Source organism: Pleurodeles waltl, chromosome 9 (assembly GCF_031143425.1).
Source record: "Pleurodeles waltl isolate 20211129_DDA chromosome 9, aPleWal1.hap1.20221129, whole genome shotgun sequence".
Classification (NCBI taxonomy): Eukaryota; Metazoa; Chordata; class Amphibia; order Caudata; family Salamandridae; genus Pleurodeles; species Pleurodeles waltl.
In genome coordinates, this window is record NC_090448.1 from 413209671 (window position 1) to 413229723 (window position 20053).

At 43.7% G+C, this 20053-nt stretch overlaps 1 protein-coding gene and 1 long non-coding RNA gene across 2 annotated transcripts in view; one reads left to right on the forward strand and one right to left on the reverse strand.

Moving 5' to 3' along the window:
* The window catches only part of LOC138259443 (uncharacterized), a 51352-nt gene extending 34275 nt beyond the window's left edge, over positions 1–17077 (forward strand). The window contains exon 4 of the long non-coding RNA XR_011198733.1: positions 16876–17077. This is a non-coding gene — a long non-coding RNA (uncharacterized lncRNA). The remainder of the gene's footprint in view (positions 1–16875) is intronic.
* The window catches only part of PPP1R14A (protein phosphatase 1 regulatory inhibitor subunit 14A), a 192381-nt gene that overhangs the window by 12986 nt on the left and 159342 nt on the right, over positions 1–20053 (reverse strand). The gene's annotated exons all lie outside the window — the stretch shown is intronic.

Here is a 20053-nt window from a genome sequence, read left to right on the forward strand (position 1 = left end):
TGACCACCCCACCATGAGAGTTGCTGGTTGGCTAACAATTCCCCAAAAAGACAAGCCAGCCATGGAGGATTATCAAGAGAAAAACTAGGAGGGTCACCCAAACATATGAAGAGTGTTCAACAGTCAGTGTAATAAGGATGTTAAGTTGGCCTGAATCATGGTCATAATTACAATAAAGAGTAATAAAACATACAATTCTCATGTAAACCCAATTAAAAACCTTCCTCAGAAATAAACTTTTGGCATTAGACTAATGCTCAGAACAGCCCCTAGAGGACATCACAATGAAAATAGCATTTGAAAGAAACATGGTCATGTAACCATATAGTTAGCCCCTGGAGGACATAACCACTTGAAAAGAAAGTATCAGAAAATAATGCAGTGTAACCATATATTTAGGCCTTATAGGGTATAGCACACTTTTAGGGCTAGCAAGCCTACTGCAATGAAATTACAAATGAGGCATTTAAAACACAAACTACTCCCAGGTGTAAAACAAAAGTTAAAACCATGAGAACACTTAAAAACACTGAATGGTGGGAGGGTTATTTCGGGGTCCCCACTCACCTAGTGTGGGGACCCAGAGGTGATGTAGACAGAAAGAGCACATTGTGGTCAATGTTTTGAAGGTGGCCCCATTGTTCTAGGACCATCACAGGCTGTGTTATGACCAAAAGTGTTCTGTAGAAGTAATGCCCTGCAAAGCATTATGGGGCAAGTTTTCATGCCTGAGACTATTGAATTACATAGACTAACACTCAGAACAGCCCCTAGAGGACATGACAATAAAATAGCCCTTATAAGAAACACAGTCATGTAACCCTATAGTTCACCCCTAGAGGGCATAACCACATGAAGGGAATGGCAGAAAGTAATGCAGTGTAACCATATATGTAGCCCCTAGAGGGCATAGTGCATTACACAGTTTGAAAGCTAGCAGGCCTACTGCAATTATATAATAAACAAGGCCCTTAAAACAAACTTACTGCCAGCTGCAAAACAAAAGTTCCAGCAATGAAAGAATTTAAAGACACTGAATGGTGGAGGGGTTATTTTGGGGTCCCCACTAACCTAGTGTGGGGACCTAGAGTGGATGTAGACCGAAAGAACACGTCATGGTGAATGTTTTGAAGGTGGTCCCATTGTCTTAGGGCCACCACAGTCTGAGGTATGAGCAAAAGTGTTTTGTAAAAGTAATGCCCTGCAAAGCAATATGGGGCTAGTTTCCGTGCTGCAAATATTGTACTATATTGATATGTTGACTAATGCTTAGAAAGCCCCTAGAGGACACCACAATGAAAACAGTATTTGTAAGAAACATGGTCATGTAACCATATCCTTAGCCCCTAGAGGGCATAACCACATGAAAGGAAAATGGCAGAAAATAATGCAGTGTAACCATGTACTTCGCCCCTTGGAAGGCGTAGTGTCTTACACATTTTCTAAGCTAACAGGCCTACTGCAATAACATCACAACCAAGTCCCTTAAAATACAAACCACTACCTGCTGTAAAACAAAAGTTCCAGCCATGAGAGAGCTTAAAAAGATGCAAAGGTGGGAGGGGTTATTTTGGGGTCTCCACTAACCTAGTTTGGAGACCCAGAGATGATGTAGACAGAAAGAGCATGTTGTCATGAACATTTTGGTGGTAGTCCCACTGTCCTAGGACCGCCACAGGCAGAGTTCTGAGCAAAAATGTTTTCTAGAAGTAATGGCCTACTAAGCATTATGGGGCGAGTTTCCTGAGTGCAATGAATATTCTAGTATCGGCTCTCCCGCTGTGTCAGGAGGGCATCTTTGAGGTTTTTTGTGTTTTTTTTACATAACGCATTTATCAATTGCAAGTGTTTATGAAAGCTATGGAGCGTGAAGGGGAGAGCCAAAGGAAATGACTGGTTAGGTAAGAGTGTGAACGATGTGACCAGCACTTCCATACCACCAATGAAGTTCTTGCGGTTCTGCACTGAGCACCATGGAGCATGAAGGGGAGAGAAAAGGAAAAAAATAATGTATCCACACTGAAGTATGTCGGCAATAGTGCAATAATCCATGCAACAGGGTCAGACTGCAAAACTAACAAAACCGCCACAAGAAGGGACAAACGTAAAGCAAAATCAATGACATCAAGGGATTTTTTTAAAGGCAAGCCCAAAAACAAGTGAAAACGATAGGCGTGGTAAAAAGCCCACAGAATACTTACAAATTGAAAAGCACTTCTGTGCTCGAACTAAAAGGACTGAATGTTTCGAATTCTTTAACTTTAGGTGTCCTCATGAAATAATGAACTTTACTTAACAGTATTGTAAACACAACAGGTAAATCGTTGTGAGTAAACATGAGTTTGCAGGAATAACCAACATTTAGTCATGTCCAATAGGACAATTTTAGTCACCCTGTTTGAATTATATTTATTTAATTGAGGTTGATCTGCTTCAGACAAGTCTTTCCCCCAGCCAGGGCCGGCTTTTGGGTGGTGCGACCGCACCGGGCGCCGACCTCAGGGGGGGCGCTGTGTTTAGCAATTACTTACGAAACATGCGATTTAAAAGCACTTGCTGAAAAGTTCCTTGTGCGTTTAGCCTTCAAGAAACAATTAAAATATCAAGATACCTCTTGTGATGAATGTTCCTGCTATAGAGAGATGGGAATTTTGCCTAGTGGCAGCTTTGGCTCAACCTAAATTAGCATTGAGGGTTTATATGCCTGCTGCAAAAAACAGAACTATGGGGCATATTTAAGAAAAGTGGCGCTGCATACAGTGCAGCGCCACGTTTCCTGCACCCCTTGGCACCCCCCAACACCACCATGAATACATTATATTTAAAATATGATGCACCATGGTGGTAGTTAGGGGACTAGTGTCAATTTTTTACTCTAGTCCACATTTTGCAGGATTAGCGGCAAAAATGTTGATGCTAATCTTGCAAAGCACCCAGAGGACCAGTGTAACCAATGGAAGCCTCCTTTGAATGCCTGCTCTGAGCAGGCGTTAAAAGTGCCAGAACAAAATGACGCAAAGAAATCTGATGGATTTCTTTGCAGCATTTTATTTGCCCCCCCCCCCCCCCCACCAACAGGGGGATGCCCCCTTTGCATACATTATGCCTGGCGCAGGCATAATATAGCGTAAAGGGTTACAAAGTGGCGCAATGCATGCATTGCGCCTTTAAGGCACAGCGTTTTTGGCCTTCTAATGCCATATTAGTGTTAAAAAAATGACAATGTGGCATTAGAATGGCACTAGGGGCTCTTAAATATGCCCCTATGACAGTGCTTAATTTGTGCTTGTTGTTTCCAGTGTGGAGCACCAGCACTTATTTTAGAGGGCCTGCACTTATTTTTCTGCCTCAAGCATTTATTGCGAGAAAAAGACATAGGAAAGACGGAGGAAAAGAAAACAGAAATCTGCAAGAGTGAGCTGAAGGGGCAGGGAGTGCCTGTAAATGGATTAAAGAGGCCCAAGATGGCTTCAGGATTATGTTGCATCTGTGTTATGTGTTCACACATTTAATTGCACCTGCGGCGTGTTTAAGAGGAGGGCTTTGGGCACCGGCACCTTATTCAGAAATTAAGCACTGCCCTGTGGGGCATATTTGGAAAAAAACTGGTGCTGCATTCAGTGCTCCACCACTTTTCTTGAACTCCTTAGCGCCCCCCCCAACACCACCATGTGTACGACATTTAAAATACGGCGCACCATGGTGGTAGTTAGAGGACTAGCTTCAGAATTTTATATGCTAGTCTGGCGCTTTGCAGGATCAGCATCACAAATGTTGACGCTAATCTTGCAAAAGCACCCAGTGGCCCATTGTAACCAATGGAAGCTTCCTTTTAATGCCTGCTCTGAGCAGGCGCTAAAAGTGCCGGAACAAAAATGACAAAGAAAATATGACAGATTTCTTTGCGTCACTTCTTTGCCCCCCCCCCTAACGGGGGATGCCCCCTTTACATACATTATCCCTGGCGCAGGCATAATGTAACGCAATGTGTTACAAAGTGGCGCAATGCATGCATTGGCCCTGCGTTTTTGGCATTCTAACACTACATTAGCTTAAAAAATAATTACATTAATGTGGCGCTCGAATGGCACTAGGGGCTCTTAAATATGCCCATATGGGGCATATTTGAAAAAAGTGGCGCTGCACCACTCTTCTTGCGCCCCTTAGCGCTCCCTAACACCATGTGTGCGCTGTATTTAAAACACGGCGTAACATGGTGGTAGTTCAGGGACTAGTGTCAGAATTTTTTATGCTAGTCTGGCGCTTTGCAGGATTAGTGTGAAAATTTGGATGCTAATCCTGCAAACCACCCAGAGGCCTATTGTAACCACCAGATGCCTCCTTTTAATGCCGATTTCTTTGCACCATTTTTTGCTCTTTCTCCCTCCCCCCCTTTAACGGGGGAATGCCAACTTTGCATACATTATGCCTCGCGCAGGCATAATGTTGCGCAAAGGAATACAAAGTGGTGCAATGCATGCATTGCGCTACTTTGTAAATATGGCACAGCGCTTTTGGCCTTATAACGCCACTTTAGCATAAAAAAAATGATGCTAATGTGGCATTAGAATGTATGTAAAAAGGGAGCGATTGAGAGATGAGGGGCACATTTGCCGGGTGGCAGTGAGGGAAACAGAGGAAGAGGTAATGCGGTGGGGGGGTGCCACAAAAAACTGTCGCACAGGGCGCTACCAGTCCTAAAGCCGGCCCTGCCCCCAGCCACCAAATGGAGTTAACACTTTACCAGTGGAGAAAACCAGAAACACCAACTGTCACCATTTAAAATGTTTGACTTGGCAATGTTTTGCATAGCATCCGTGTGGTGTGGCACACTTGGTACAACTATTAATACTTTGAGGTGTTTGGGATAGAACATTTAATTTTTGTGTTGAAATATATAAATTATGCAGCAGATGTTGGACTATTTGGCAAGTGAGGTACCCCAAATTTCTCATAAAACGTGTCTTATGTAATTCCAAAGGCAACGGTTATGTTAACACTTTGCAGCAGTCCGTACATTTAAAAATGTGTCCAAAAAAAAAGTTTGGGAGCCACTAGATGCAAATATTGCCAGGAACCAACTATATAATGGGCCTTAGACTACAATCATTTCATTACTAGGACAGGGAACATGTAATCAAACCAAGCGCAGGAAAAAAAAAAACAGATATAAATGTAGGCTTAGGCTCATTGAGTTAATGCTCGCAATTGACATCTGCTGTGATCCACTGATAGGACTGCGAACCCAGAAAAAGCTATTCCAGCCGTCCATCTCATGAGCCATTTAAACAGGGTACCATCTGTGGCCAAATTTATAATGCTTAGAAAAAGTTAATTGATATAAAGCGTATTCACTTATTATTTAAAACTGGTCTTATTTCAATCAGTTGAATGCATGAGAATGTAGAATATACTGAAATTAATCAGATTCACTGTATCCGTGTAGAAACGTAACCAGTGGTGGCGCCTCTGCTTAGGCAGAACAACGTCACCCCACCGCTTTGTGCAGTGAAGAAAAAGGAAAAATAAAATGATAATAATGCAACATTATTCTAATTTTATATTTTTCCCTTCAGGAGCCAGGTTATGGAGGGGCTGGGCGAGGAGTGGAGTGCACCATAAATGCGCAGGACTGTTTGGCCGGCCATGTTGGGCCAGCCAAATGGTCACGTGCACTTAGCATTTCTCCACCTGGCTGTATTGCACAGCCCGGAGGAGAACGTGCACAGGCTCCTGCTCCCTGTAGGAGCGCCGAACCAGCCTGCGCAGAACAATCAAGATGCTGTTGTCATGCTGGTGACAGCACCATCGCAATTGGCTTAGGGGAGCCTGTGTGCTTCTAGGAGTCGGGGAAAAGAGAAGGACAAAGGAGAGATGGAACAGTCTCTCCTGATGGAAAAAGTGTTTATTTTATTTTTATATCCTGCGCCCAGCCACCCCGTTGAGTAGTAGTGTCCACTGCACGTGACGACCAGGCATCAATTTTAGATCTGGCATTTGCCAAGACATGTTAATAAGACTTTACTACACACACACACACACTTACTCATAGGGGCTTAGATCCAGTCCTCTTCATCCATTGGTCTGTTAATAAGTCAGTCACATTTCTTCCGCTCGCTACTGCATACAGCATGGGGAAAATGGTCAGACCACTTCAGCAATTGGTCAACTTCACTGTGAGTGAAGTTTTTTTGCATGGAGCACATCCACAAAGTAGTACCTTTCAGTGACCGACTATGGCAATGCATACTTTTTAAGATCAAATATTTATTAGCCATTTTTTTTTTTTTAAAAGATTGAGGGCCCAACAGCTTCCCTGACAGTTTTGCAAGAAAATGGCAACCAAAACAAGCATAGACAAAGCCAGAAGGGCTGGCAACCAGAACCAAGACTATTGGCATTGTCAAAGTTTGTTTAGTGTAATTTCCCTTTGCCTAATTAAATAGGTCTGACATGGGTTCAGTTTAATAGCTGTACGCCGTCACGCAACAGACCAATGGTTCTACCTTGATAAACTTATTTGTCTAGCATTACTACCCTTAAAGCACAAAGTCAAGCACCTACATACAGCTCATTGAACAAGCCTCTCCCAATCAAGACGGACCACAATAACACCCGTGACAAACAAGCTCGGACTGTGAGATGGTAACACTGGAACCATGTTTAACGACACGGATCTGCCGAAAGAACTCCGAGTCCGCGCAAATGCACCGAGCACAGCATTAGGAGTTGTGTATCCGACAACGAAGACTGCTAAAAAAAAACAAAAAAAAAAAAACGTTGAAGTTTTGAGTCCAGAATGGATGAGATAAAAACGAACTAAACACCCCCGGCAAACATTAAAAGCGTGATTTTAAGGTTCTTGCGTCATTTAGGTCTTCCGAGAGATTGTTTGTGACACTCTAGAAGAAGTGGAATTAAGAGTTCAGGGTGTGCACAACAGACAAGGATTATCTGCAGGTGGGTCTGGTGTACAAATTCCTCAACAGCAAGAGAAATTCGCTCAAACATTTACAGACACGTAATAGCGCTGGAAACGAAGGAGCTTCGGAGATGGAAGAGGACAACGCCGCCATCAGCTGGTGCCATCCTCTAGCTCGCAGGGCTACGCGAGAGCACCAGCCAAAAACGAATAGCAAACATAGCAACGGCGATGAGTCAAAGGGAAATGAAGCAAGAACGAGGATGAAAGTGGTGGGAGAAACCACAAACCACAAGGAATGTGGAGCTCTCGATTACCCAACATGGTTACATAAAAACACGTCCTCCAAATTACGTGACATTCCGACTCCAAACTCAATGCTTCCAGGGCATATATGTGGGCAGGTCTGCTGCACTAACGCCGTGTGTTTTTTCCAAACGTTGTACTTCGAAATGTCGATATTCATATTTGGATACCTCTTGCAGAACACCACCAGGTAAAGACGGCATCAATTGTGGGCGGCCGAACAGCAGGGACAGTGGCTTCTGCAGAGCCTAAAAAACTTTTAGGGGTTGGGCTGGCAGTGATTTAATTTAGATCCTGGCACTTTCAACTAGCACAAGGGTGGTTGATGGCATTGTCTCTGAACGCATCTTCGAGTTCCCAGATAAAATACAACTTTAGGGGTCACGATTTTCAAATCAATAAAAATGTGATACATTCTCACATAGGCTTAGGTCGACATTTGAATCTTTCAGCTTTTTTGAAAACCAGAAGTACTTCTGTGAAAACTCCAACAGTCTGAGTTCCAGGACCAATTTTTGTAGTGCTTTGTGAATTCCATTTCACTTGCATAGCAAACTATTTCCATGTGCATACATGTAACGAGGTCACATTTATGCATGCATTAGCACCTCAAACATCAGCTGATCTGGGGCCTGTGTATGTCAGGAGGTGTGGTCCGGACCTGCGGGGCCCCTGGGACTTGCAGCCACATGACCTGCTGGGCTGCAATTGTTCTGTAGCTCAGACCCTTCCATTGCTACGTAACTGGTGACAATCCGCTGGGGCCTTCCAAGGCACAGGGGCCCTCTCCATTCCACCTCAGCCACCCAAAGAGTCCCCAAGACCACAGCTTGAATTACTCCATCCTGTTATCTGCAGTGTGCCCACAGCCCAATAGAGAAACTAATGGGGGTGGGGTGGAAGGGTTATCGCTCTCATCCACTGGACTAGTTGGTCCCCCTGGGACACCCGATTCCCTTTAAAGGTGGTTCCACGTCATCAGAATCCCAGTGGAGTGTTTTCATTTACCAGCTACCCCTTCTAGAGTGGCATAGACTGAGGTGGCACTGTGCCGAGGGAGACCTTGCGGACGTAAGCAATCCTACCCGAACTCATGGACACACTGACCTGAATCCTGCCAGACAACGTCTGATATACTGGGGAAACCCTAGGTGGACAACGTCACTGAGGCTCGCCTCCTGCATCCGGGTTTCAAACCGGACACACCAAGGTCCAGGTTGACTGACTTGAGGTTTATTGGTCTTTGCCTGCTGTCTTTCACACCCTAGTGTGACTGCACTTGCTGCCAGTGCCTCTCCATGCATGATGATAGTCCAGGGGTCGGCAAGCTGTTCCTTGACCTTCTGCACTCAGCCCAGATTGCCTGGAAGCAACATTGCTCACTCTCCTGCAGATCTTTGATCATGCGCCATAGCAAAGCAGTCAAAACAAGTACACAACCTCTTGAACCCTCTAAAAGAGCCCCCCATCCTCTCTAATGTTGCCCAATTCTGACAAATTAAACTCCACTCAGAAAGCGATTGAATCCTCAAAATTCTCTGTGGAACTGAAATTAGATGCATTGGCAGTGGAGTCTGGCATTCTCTGGAATGATCAGAAGAAACTTGCAGACCATGTGACTTAATCTGAGAAGGGCCTTGAGGATTTACAACTCTGGACCTCAGATATGCAGCAACAAACCTGGAACTTAGAGGAAATCAGATTTTTTGAGGGCAGAGTCGATGGCTTCTCTGGGCATAATAATATTCATACAGAGGGCCTGCCCGAGGGGTGAAGGATCTATTAATAATGAACTATCTTAAAAGTTGTATCAAATTATTCATGGCCCCTCTGATCTGTCTTTGTCCCTGAAAAAGGCCCCAACCCATCACCCTTCCACCCCCTTGGGGCTTCTCTACGCCCCATAGTGGCTAAGCTCCTAAACTATAAAGACAGGGATGCTATCCTGAAAACTGCCCATCAAGCTGGAAGACCAGAAGTAGACAACCATCAGGTATTTATTTTTCCAGATTATACCCTGGTGCCATCAAGCATCGTTCTTGGAAGTCAAGCACAAAGTTTGAGAAATAAACCTCAAGCATGTCTTGCCTTCCTGCCAAAGTAGTCCAGGGTTTACAGTCCTATTTCTTTTCAGAACCAGAGGTGGCTTGGGACTGGCTAGAGTGGCGAGGCACTTCTTTCCAAGTGGATGGCTCCCATGGATTGTCGCCGCAGTCGTCACCTCAGACCATGCCGAAGGCTGAAGGGTTCTCCTCTACTCCACTTTCCATGCCCAGGACAGCCCATGTTCTGCTCTACAGCAGGGATCTTTCTGGTATTCTCAGACCTCTCCTGTGTCTTAGAGTACTCCCTGGAAGATATTACCCATATTCAGCAAAGACGTTTTGGACCCGCTACCTGTCATTACTCCCCAGTTTGCAGCCAATGCCTTAAGTGTGGGGATGAGGCTTTTCTGGCCTCAGGGGCGAGGAACTGATCACATTGATTACTTCTGGTCTTGCCTTTGCTCTTGTGAGAATTCTTTATTATATATTTATTCAAATTATGTTTTTGTGGGATGGGACAGACTATTGTACTTTCTTGCTGTGGGGCTCTCCTCAACCTGCTCCCCTGTTTGGCACCTGCATGCCTCCTTCTCTTCTGTCTTAATGGTAGGAATTTATTCAACAATACTGGTTTGGGCAGATAGTAAGATTCTTCTTGTCCTCAGTACTCTCCCCGTAGTTGGGCTATTGTCCCCATTTCCTAGTTTATCTTGGCAATTAGAGGGACTACTCTCTTATTTGGGCTTTAGCTGCCTTTCCCAAACAACCTTTCTCCACGAGTGCTTGGGTGGGTGCTTCTAAAAGCCTTTTTAGGGTCGAGCGCAAAGCACTCTGTCCCGGTTATCTCTATGGGCTTGTAACCATGCCCATGTCAGGGCCATCACTTTGGTTTGTTTATGGGCTTGCCTTTTACAATTCGCTTCATTTAATTAGTGAAAGGCATGCATACATCATGCCTTTTCTGGTGTTGAGCCTGCTTCGAGCACACCTGCCAACTACTGAAAATATACAAGGCTCCATGTTTTCTGTATGGTTTCTAGACTACATTTTCTCTTTATTTCATAGGCAGCACGATCTTACTAGGCAGTAGCTGAGCGCTTTGCATGACATTGACCCTGTTACATGGATATTTGCACTTTTGCCCGTTACATGGATAATTGCACTTTTGCCGATATGTTTCACTGCGAGCAGATTTCGGTTTCCTTTTATGTGTTTGCTTTGCACTCATTGCAGCAGTCAGCTCGCTTATGTGAGACTGTTTTACTTTTCAGTTTATTTGGCAAGAAAAGTCTGGTTAGGTGTTTACGCTAATAGCTTAAGCTCGAGTAAATGAGACCCATTGCATAGCACATGCTTGTTTGCTTTGCACCCACCAAGACTACACACGATTTGCTTCACTACTCTATCATGACATGTAATATTGAGTTAATGCATACGCCTTCTAAACACTACTAGATTCACTCCTATCTTAAAAGGCATGGAGTGCAAATGGCCATTGTCCAGGAATCCCATATTACCTGTGATGAAAGTATACGCCTCCAGAAGAGTTCAAATATATGGCAACAGCAACTCTGCTGATGCCAGGAGGGCCATAAAGTCTGATGACCAGTTCATAGTTAACTGACAAATTGTTGAAAAAGAGGGTAAATATGCTTCCTCTTCATGGCCTCCTTGATGGTGACCCCCTGGTGCTTGTTGGCATTTAATGCCCCCAATACTAAAAAACACATCTCTTTCTCTAACCATCTGTGCTACTTGTTCCTTTGGGCTCCCATTCCAAGGCTTCTTGGGGAGGAGACTTCAATTCCATGATTCACATCAACTGACAGATCTTAACCACCCACTCCCCACCCCAACAAACTTCCCTCTGCACCCACAGTCTAATGCTTGGGCGCTCTCAGTGGCTTAACGACAGACTAGTCCCTCAAAGACCTATGGTGTCCTCAACACCCCCACCTCAACTCCTTCTCTGTGGTATACAGCTAATACGTTCACAGACTGATTCGGAGCAGACAATCCTATGCAGATCTCTTTCCCGGATTATGAAGAGGGACATCAACCAAAAGTCCCTGTTCCTTTCCTTGACTGGAGTAATGCTTGTTCTCCTATCCCAACATGGCATCTCTAACCGACCTTGCTAGAAGACCCCACCCCAGACTGCATCAGTGCATATTTTGAGGAGAATGACAACAGCCTCTTCTCCTTTATTAGAATGGGATGCCTTCAAAGTGGTTACCCTTTGGTACTCTTTGATTGGACTATCTGTTTTATGACTTGCAAGTGTACAGTTTTGGGCCTTGTACTCTGACACCTATTTGGCTTGTATTTACCTCCCTAACTATCAGAGTTGGATTGGGCTGGCATACCTCTTCCCCTTCCGGTTTATCAAGAGACACTCTAGAGCTTCCCTCTCCACACTCATCTTTGACCTAGCTATGGAGGTTCTTACAGCACATGCAAGGGTGGGTGGTTGACCTGGGGGATCCCACTACTGACTGTTCTCATGGGATCTTGTTTGGCACAATGGATGATGTAGAGTTGTGCTTGTGAAGCTTTAGCTCCAGTGTACCATGGAGGCCTTAGAGCACCCTTCTTTCTCTTATCTGACAACTCAACTACAGTGGCTGTCCAGCTGGTTGACTGGCAGGGAAGGACCTTGACATCCTGTGGACCAAGGATCCTGAGAACAGCCCAAACCTCTATATCTATTGCTTCTAAATTCTCACCTCTTGAGGTACCCCACCTTCTGCAGGTAACACTGAAGTGCTATGCTAAAAGTCTCCTCATCCCAAAGCACATAGCCCCATATGCTCCAGCCATCCCCCACCAGAGGCTCCTCAGATTTCAGGGCCACCACACAGACCACAACCTTCATCTCTAGGATGAGCCTGCTATCACTGCCTTTGAGGAATTGTTTCTAGGTGTTTAGATTCTTCCCCTTCCCCTCGCTGGTTGGCGCAATTCAGACTACACGTTTGTCAGTTTCACACATATGGCACACTATGCCATTAACTCCAAGCCAGCTGGGCAATCATGGATACAGATCTGGAGAACCATTCCCTGGTACATTCTTTGTATGCCTCAGACACTAGTGCAAAGCCATCAGTTGGCTTAATAGTGCTTTCTTGGACCAGGCTCTACTGTTTGTCCGATATTGGAGACACATGGAGACAAGAGATTGGTGTGGCCCTGCACTATAAGGAATTTAGAACACCCATACAAAGAATAGTGCAATGCCTGCTTTATGTTAATGTAATTATTTGTCCCACATAGGCCTACCTTTCTTCCTCCTAAATGAATTGCCTCTTCCTGTGGTGAATGACTCGATGCAGAGCAAACAATGCTGATCTCTTGCGTATGTTATGGAGCTGCCCCTCTATCTTTTTTGGAGAGGAGTACTAACCCAGGTGGCAGAGCTTATGGGCCTCCCCCCAATTGTAGTCCTGGGAATCATGCGCTGTGGGCATTTCTAAGCACCCTAAACAGACAGACTACAGCACACTTTTTAGATCTAGTGCTCCTGTTGGCGAAACGTGCTATCACTACCAACTGGAAATCTCTTCAGCCCCAATCTCTTGTGAATGGCCGATGCAACCTGCTTTACTGGGTGGAGGCAGGTGGCATGGACCTCCGTAGACATACGCCTGTGGTCTTCGCAAATGCCCTGTTGCTGCTGAGTGGGACAACCTGTGGATACCTCTCTTGCTGCCCTTAAATGCAGATCTATCCATTTCCTGAACAATACCCTTTCTCTAGGATTACCCATGGGATAAAGTGGTCTCCTCCAACACTCCACTTTTCTGTGCCTGACTCCTGAAGATAACTCCCTTTCAGCATTTTCCTGCATCCTCATACTTTGATGTGGCATACACACTACCATCATCTTGTGGTATTCACTGTATATATCCTGTGCTAGCTTTACCCAGTGATAGCTGCTCTTCTTAATTCAGCAATACTCCCCCAGCCTACCAGTTGCCTACTGTTTAGTTTTCCTTTTATCTCACCTCTGTTCATTCTAGACCCCTGATGAAGCAGAAATATTAGCATTGTCTCATGTCACAGTAATCTGTACATGACAATTTATGCATGGTGTTAAAACACGTATGGTTTGTGATGTGGTGCATTGAGAGGCAGTGTTAGTGTGCATTCACCTTAAACTAGTCACTGAAACCTATGTGGTATTGGGATTAAATCACAAGTTTAAAGAATGAAACTGCCATTAGGTTACATTTTAGAGTCTAAAGTAATAGTTTGCATTAAAGTGATAGATTTCTTATGAAAAGGGTTTTAAAATTTGTATGCAAGAAAATTGCATAGTGCCGGTTATAATCACACCTACAGGTAAGTGTGGGAAACTATGGGGCACGCAAGCAAGTTATGGGCGCAAGTAAATTAGTACTCCATAGGGAGAGTATTAACATCTCCCTTTAGAATAAAACTGTATGACCCTGTAGCCAACTATTCCCCCAACCCCACCGTCCGTGCCATGAGAAAGGTAGTAAGATTGTAACTTTGTTTTTTAAACATAAGTCAGAAATTCACTGAAAAAGGACTGTTTAAAATCCAAAAAAGATACATTTGCCAGTTATATATAACTGACATTTACATAATTATAACTTGCACTGCTGTGACATATTGCTTATGCCTTCACATATTGCATTGCTTATGACATCTGAAATCTATGGCTGTGCTAGGTTTGTATAACTGGTTTATTTTTTTTTTTTAAAAAAGGAAATTCTCCATAGTCGTTTTTTTAGTGCTATATGTATTCACTTGAAAGAAAAAAAAAAAAAAAGCTACAGGGACGCTACAGTTAGGAAATAGAATAAAAGAAAAAATAGAAATTCACAAAAAAAAAAAGTTACAGGGACATTATAGTTGGGCTCCTATTTTAAATGTACAAAACCATAGAAATTCACCCGTTAGAATTATCTAAAGTAACTATAACTTGTGCCCTAAGATAACTATGCCTCTCGCCATGCACAGTTTTGCTCGTCAAAAAGCTTACTGCAAATATTACATTGATATTATCAATGATTTTATAAAAAATGTCATGAGTGCCAAATTTGTGGGGGTATTTAGCAGTGCACGTCGAGGGCCAAAGGCCGTGCGCAGTTGGGGTTGGCCGCAGAGCCTGGCCTGTGGCCAAAACCTATAACCACCCAACCCTGCGCAGCACACGACCTATGGCAGTGCTGCGTGGGTTGTCCTGCACTCAGCCCCTGCAGCCAACCCTTATAAACAACTACATGGCCCCTCCTCAGGTTGATATCAGCCCTGGGGACCACATCCCCTCTGGCCCATTGTAATTATTTACTTATTTATTGTGTGTGTGTGGGGGGGGGGGGGGTAGTTCTCGCTGTCTAAAACTAGAGTGTTTGCTGTGACTTGGCTACAGCTTCAAAGCTGCAACCAAGCCACAGCAAACAGCTGTGTCCTGGAGTGGGCACCTCGGGACACAGCAGGAGCCAGCCCTGCGGGGTGGAGGTCCTAAGGGCCATTAGTGGCTCCTTGAAAGGGCCATGCGGCCTGCCAACTTACAAGAAGTCCTGGGGAGATGGTGGACCCTGGGGCTAATGGGGGTCTGAAACAGCCCCCCTTTACATTATTTTGTATTTGCCTTGGGGCGGTGTTGATCCCCGGGGCTGCAGGGGTGGGGGCATGGTGCGGCCCTGCACCCTATTGCTTAACTGCCCTGGGGATGTGGTGGTCCCCAGGGCTGCAGAGGGGCCAGAGGCAGCCCCCTGCACTTTATTTCTTAAATATCCCCGGAGGTGGTGGTACCTGGGGTACGGGGGGTGGGGGGCTGCACATCCCCACTCATATTTCAGTGTTTGCTCCAGGGAGGTGGTGGTCCCTGAGGCTGTGGAGAGACCATTCGCCTCCCACACTTTAAAAAAGCATTGTGGCCTGGGGGTGGTAGTCCCCGGGGCGTGGGTGGGCCGTGCAGCCCCTCACTTATATTTCTAGATTTGCCCTGGGAAGGTGGTGATTCCCGGAAGCTTATTAAAGCCCAAGGAGGGGAGTGGCACATGCACCCCCCCTCCTCTATTAAGCCCCAAATGCGCCTGTCCCACCCGGGGGCAAAAAAAAAAAAAAAATAAAAAAAAAAAAAAAAACATAAATCAATAAAAAGCATGGGAGACCATGTGTAAGAAATAAAATAAAATCTCTGGAAAAAAAATCCATTGATCCATCCGCAAATCTTTCTGATAAAAAAAAAAAAAAAAAAATATATATATATATATATATATATATATATATATATATATATATATATATATATTTAGATTTACACACAATAAATAAAAATGCTTTTTAGCCCTTGCCTAGCACCAGAACTAGGGGTCAGGGTGACTAACCTGGCAGCTTTTTTTTGCCCTTTTTTGGCTTCTATTTCTGGGACTCGGCTGAAGTGTTGGCAGACAATCAGATATAAGCATGGGGACAGTTGGATCCACATCCCTAGATATCATTTTTTTTGCCTCAAATCACTCCAAAACTACAGAAAACATTAGCACCAAATGACAGTGTAATTTGTGCCAAATTTGGTGTAATTCCGTTCAGGGTTGAGGCCGGAGGCTTTTCTCAAGGTCCTATGGAAAAATGAGTGGGGAAAATGCGTTTTCATCCCGAAACTGTCAAGACAGAAGCTGACCAACGTATATGCTTTGAACGTCAATGAGGTGCTGCACCTTTTGTCTTCTTGTCAGAATAACCAATATCTCAAGGAAAGAGTTGTCAGCAAAGCTTGCTATGCTGCTCTGCCTTATATCCTCTAAAAGGGTTTCAGATACTAGAGCCCTCGACATGTCGGCTCAGACTTTCTCACCTGAGGAGGTAACTTTCAATCAATCCAGAAGGACCAAAAGTAATACCAGGTCGGTAACCTATCCAGCTTTTGAACATGCCCCCAAGCTGTGTGTTGTCGGATGCCTGAAGGCATACGAGAAGATGACAGCTCAGCACGGACTCCCAGGGTAAGAGACAGTTGTTGATTTCTATAAAGAAACCCTTTAAGGCAGTATCCTCCCAATCAATTGCTAGGTGGGTGAAATGGATTATGATAGAAGTGGGCATCAATGTGAAAGCATTTGGGGCACACTCTGCTAGGGGTGCCATGTCCTCCAAAGCCGTCCAGGTAGGTGGTAGGATTGAAGACATCATGAATGCTGCTGATTGGTTGTCTGAGTCCACTTTCAAAAAGATTTATTTTAAACCAATTCATCAGATGGCCTCCCTGGTGGTAAGCAAGCATTAAACATGCATAATCCTCACCTCTGGTCCTGACATAGAATGAGAAATTTCCTAGCTATCGAGAAGGAAAGTTTCAATTCTATTAAGGACACAGAGACGAGGATTATCCCTCCAGACACAAGGAATGTGTCTCCCACCTGGAGGAGTGTTGGAATCAGAAACTTTACTGAGGTGGTATTGATGTTCTTACAGTATGAATATGATATTTCTTGTGGTTTACTCAGTATTATCAACTAGTATAGATATTAATGTCTAACGGGTGGAAATAGAATGGCTAATTATTAAGCAATGTCTATTCTTTTAGGAAAGATTTGGTCACTTCTCATATGTTACATTGTTTCCTAGGATCTGATGCATCGACAACTTGAGGATGCCTTCACTTCCAATCGCAGTGAAGTCGAGGAAGGACTATGGCAACGGAGGTATATATGGACGATCACAGAAGGAATGGATTGGTTATTGGTTACCATGGAGATGTGATGGACTCATGGGTGTTGTAGTTTTACATTTAATGTTGAACTGGCTGTTATAATAAAGGTGAAGAAAGATATGCATAATCCTTGCCTCTGTGTCCTTAATAGACTTGAATCTTTCCTTCTCAATAGCTAGGAAATTTATCATTTCCTCATTTACTGCTGTGTCCTTAGTAGAAAATGCTTTCAAGGTTCGACTTCCATTCCATCAAGATGGTGTTCAGATGCGTCATACTTTTGGCATAAATTCAGAATGTTAGCACTCTGGTGATCAGCAGCTTTACTATTTTTTTTAATGAGCAACTAAAGAGTTAACTGGCAGTCTGCTGCTGGTGTTGAAAGTGTCTGTTTCAGTCTGCATGGCAGAATATTTTGATTAAATAGAAGATTAAGATATTTGAGAACTCCCTTAAAAACGGGTCCTACTTTCTCTTTATACAGCACAAACCCTAATTTCTAGGACACAATGACCCCCCTCATTTTGTTCCTCTATAAACGCAATGCTTTAAATTTTACTGATTTGATTCAATGAAGATGGCTTCTGGTGTGCCTCACTTTTGTGATAAGGAAGACTATAAGCACTCTGAGAATGTCAGACTTCATTCTCATATGCCCAAGAAAGATAGTGTGAATTTACAGAAAATGCGCTGCCATTCTAGCTTCTGGAGCACCTTCCATAACCTCTATGGGAAAATCATGAGAAATGTTTTTTCTCACAAACATGATTCATGCAATCCCAGTAGGGTAAAAAAAGAAGAAAAAAAAACGCCTTAGAACACACCACAATTCCTAAAATTAGTATGGTTCCATCAACAAAGGATTTATACTATAACTAAAATTGATCACCCTTTATGCATTTTTTGTGACCCTCAAAACCTGCCATTCACTACAATGCTATTCAATGGGATGCTTTCATGTACATTGGGCCCAAGATGGTGGCCAGCATGAACTGGTTGAAGTGCTGAGAGCCAATCAGATCTCACCATGAAATCTGTGATTAGGCTCTGCCCAGATATATAAATTGCTTCTTCCTTTAATATCTGGAAATCTACTGAATGGATTTACACCAACTAACAAAAAAAAGACGCTTTCTGGACTAAGAGCTACCTTTAGTGTAATTGCGTCCAGCGATTCTGGCTGTAGTCGTGTCTAAAATCACTATGGGAATTAACATGGAAAACACTTTTACCCCCAACCCTTTTTGTTGTCCTCTCTTGACAGATCACACTGAAACTATTGTTAACGCTGAGTTTTATGAATGAATATTCATGTATTTCGAGTGTTGGATCTGCGTGGAAAGTGTATTAACGTAGTGAAAAATAATGCACGCATTTGAAGGTGCGCTTACCAGAGTGTCCGCCAGTCTTCACGAAGTGTACTTCTTAATGGCTTATTAATACGAAATGCTGAGCTTATGTTTGCTTAATGTAGTAATAGGTCATATTAAAGCTTGGCAGTTCGGTCTGGACTGTTCCCATGAGGAACAGGGTCAAGACTGATTTGCATATGGCTGGGTCCAAACTGGGGTGGCATGGTGAGCAAAAGAACGATGGATTAAACCCAGATCTATGACTGGGGGGTGAGTGTTTGACAATGTTCAGCATTCCGTCCATCACTTGTTGTTTTTGCTTTGTCGCCCTAAGTGGGAAGGGTATGCCCAGACGTGGGTCCCGTGCTTCCCATGCCACTGGATTCAAGCTAGCCTGGCTGATGAGGGGTGAAACCCCGAAACCGGTCCCAGGATGCTTGTTTCCGGTCCAGTGAGGACCTGGCTTGGCAGTTCGGTCTGGACTGTTCCCATGAGGAACAGGGTCAAGACTGATTTGCATATGGCTGGGTCCAAACTGGGGTGGCATGGTGAGCAAAAGAACGATGGATTAAACCCAGATCTATGACTGGGGGTGAGTGTTTGACAATGTTCAGCATTCCGTCCATCACTTGTTTTTGCTCCATATTAAAGGTTACACATTGTGTATTAGCTATATTCATTGTAGGCTTTAATTTGGTGAGGTCTTGGCCTAGTAGCACAGCCTCATGTCAAGCTACATTACTTAGGCATTTTATAAAATGGATGCTTAGAGAATTCAATTGTGATTTTCCACTGTTCTGGCCATGTGCGCGTAGCTGAAGTTAGTCCTCATGAGAAACTGCTTGCTAGAAGATTATGTACTTGCTAGTGAAACAATGTTTAATGTAATGTGTGTAAGACTGACCTTCCCAGGAGAAGACAATGGATGCACTGACTGGAATATAAGCTGCAACAATATTTATACCTGATGAGCCAAATGATGAGAACGGGAAAAGAGGAACCAATCGTAGACATGTGAACGATGTACTTGTGAAATTGTAGATTTGAGGTTTTAGTTTCATTGGACTAAGTGAACATGCAATCCCTTGATCAATTAGGATGTGGGAAGTAGTTTTAGGAAATCTAACTTAACCCAACTGCACAGAGGGGCAAAGCTATTTACCCTATTCTTCTAGAGAGTTTAGTCGATTATTTTCTTCACCCTCCTGAGAAGAGACATGCCTAATTTTACTGCTAACAGACTTGGCTTTTTCTGAACTTTGATGCCGAATCCTGATGTATTGCTGACTGAACTGATGTCCTGTTGAAGACTTTCACAGCTTGCTGAACCATATTGGGGACAGATATAAAATGACTGATTGCTATGTCTATTTGCTTTTGTTTCTAGTAACCAACCACTATTTTGATACAGCCATAGTTAGATGTTTTTCCCAAATTTGGGTGACTAAATTGTTTTGCATGGAGTCCAAACATGCTATTCTAATCTGGTGTTAGTTAGGGTTCTCACTGATGAAGTTCGCTACATGTAATAACGGTTGTCTTTTCTTTGCTGAATCTAAATGTAGTTAATATCATTTGTGCAGTTATTCTTGCTATTAATTTGTACTGCAACTTTGGAATGTGTAGTAGTTCAAGCTTTCATTAGACTGCAATTCTTTTGCTGCTTTGGTCAGCCAGTATTGTTCTTGTAGGTTTATCATTTGATTTTGAGACTAAATTACGTGACAAAGCGTTGTTAATA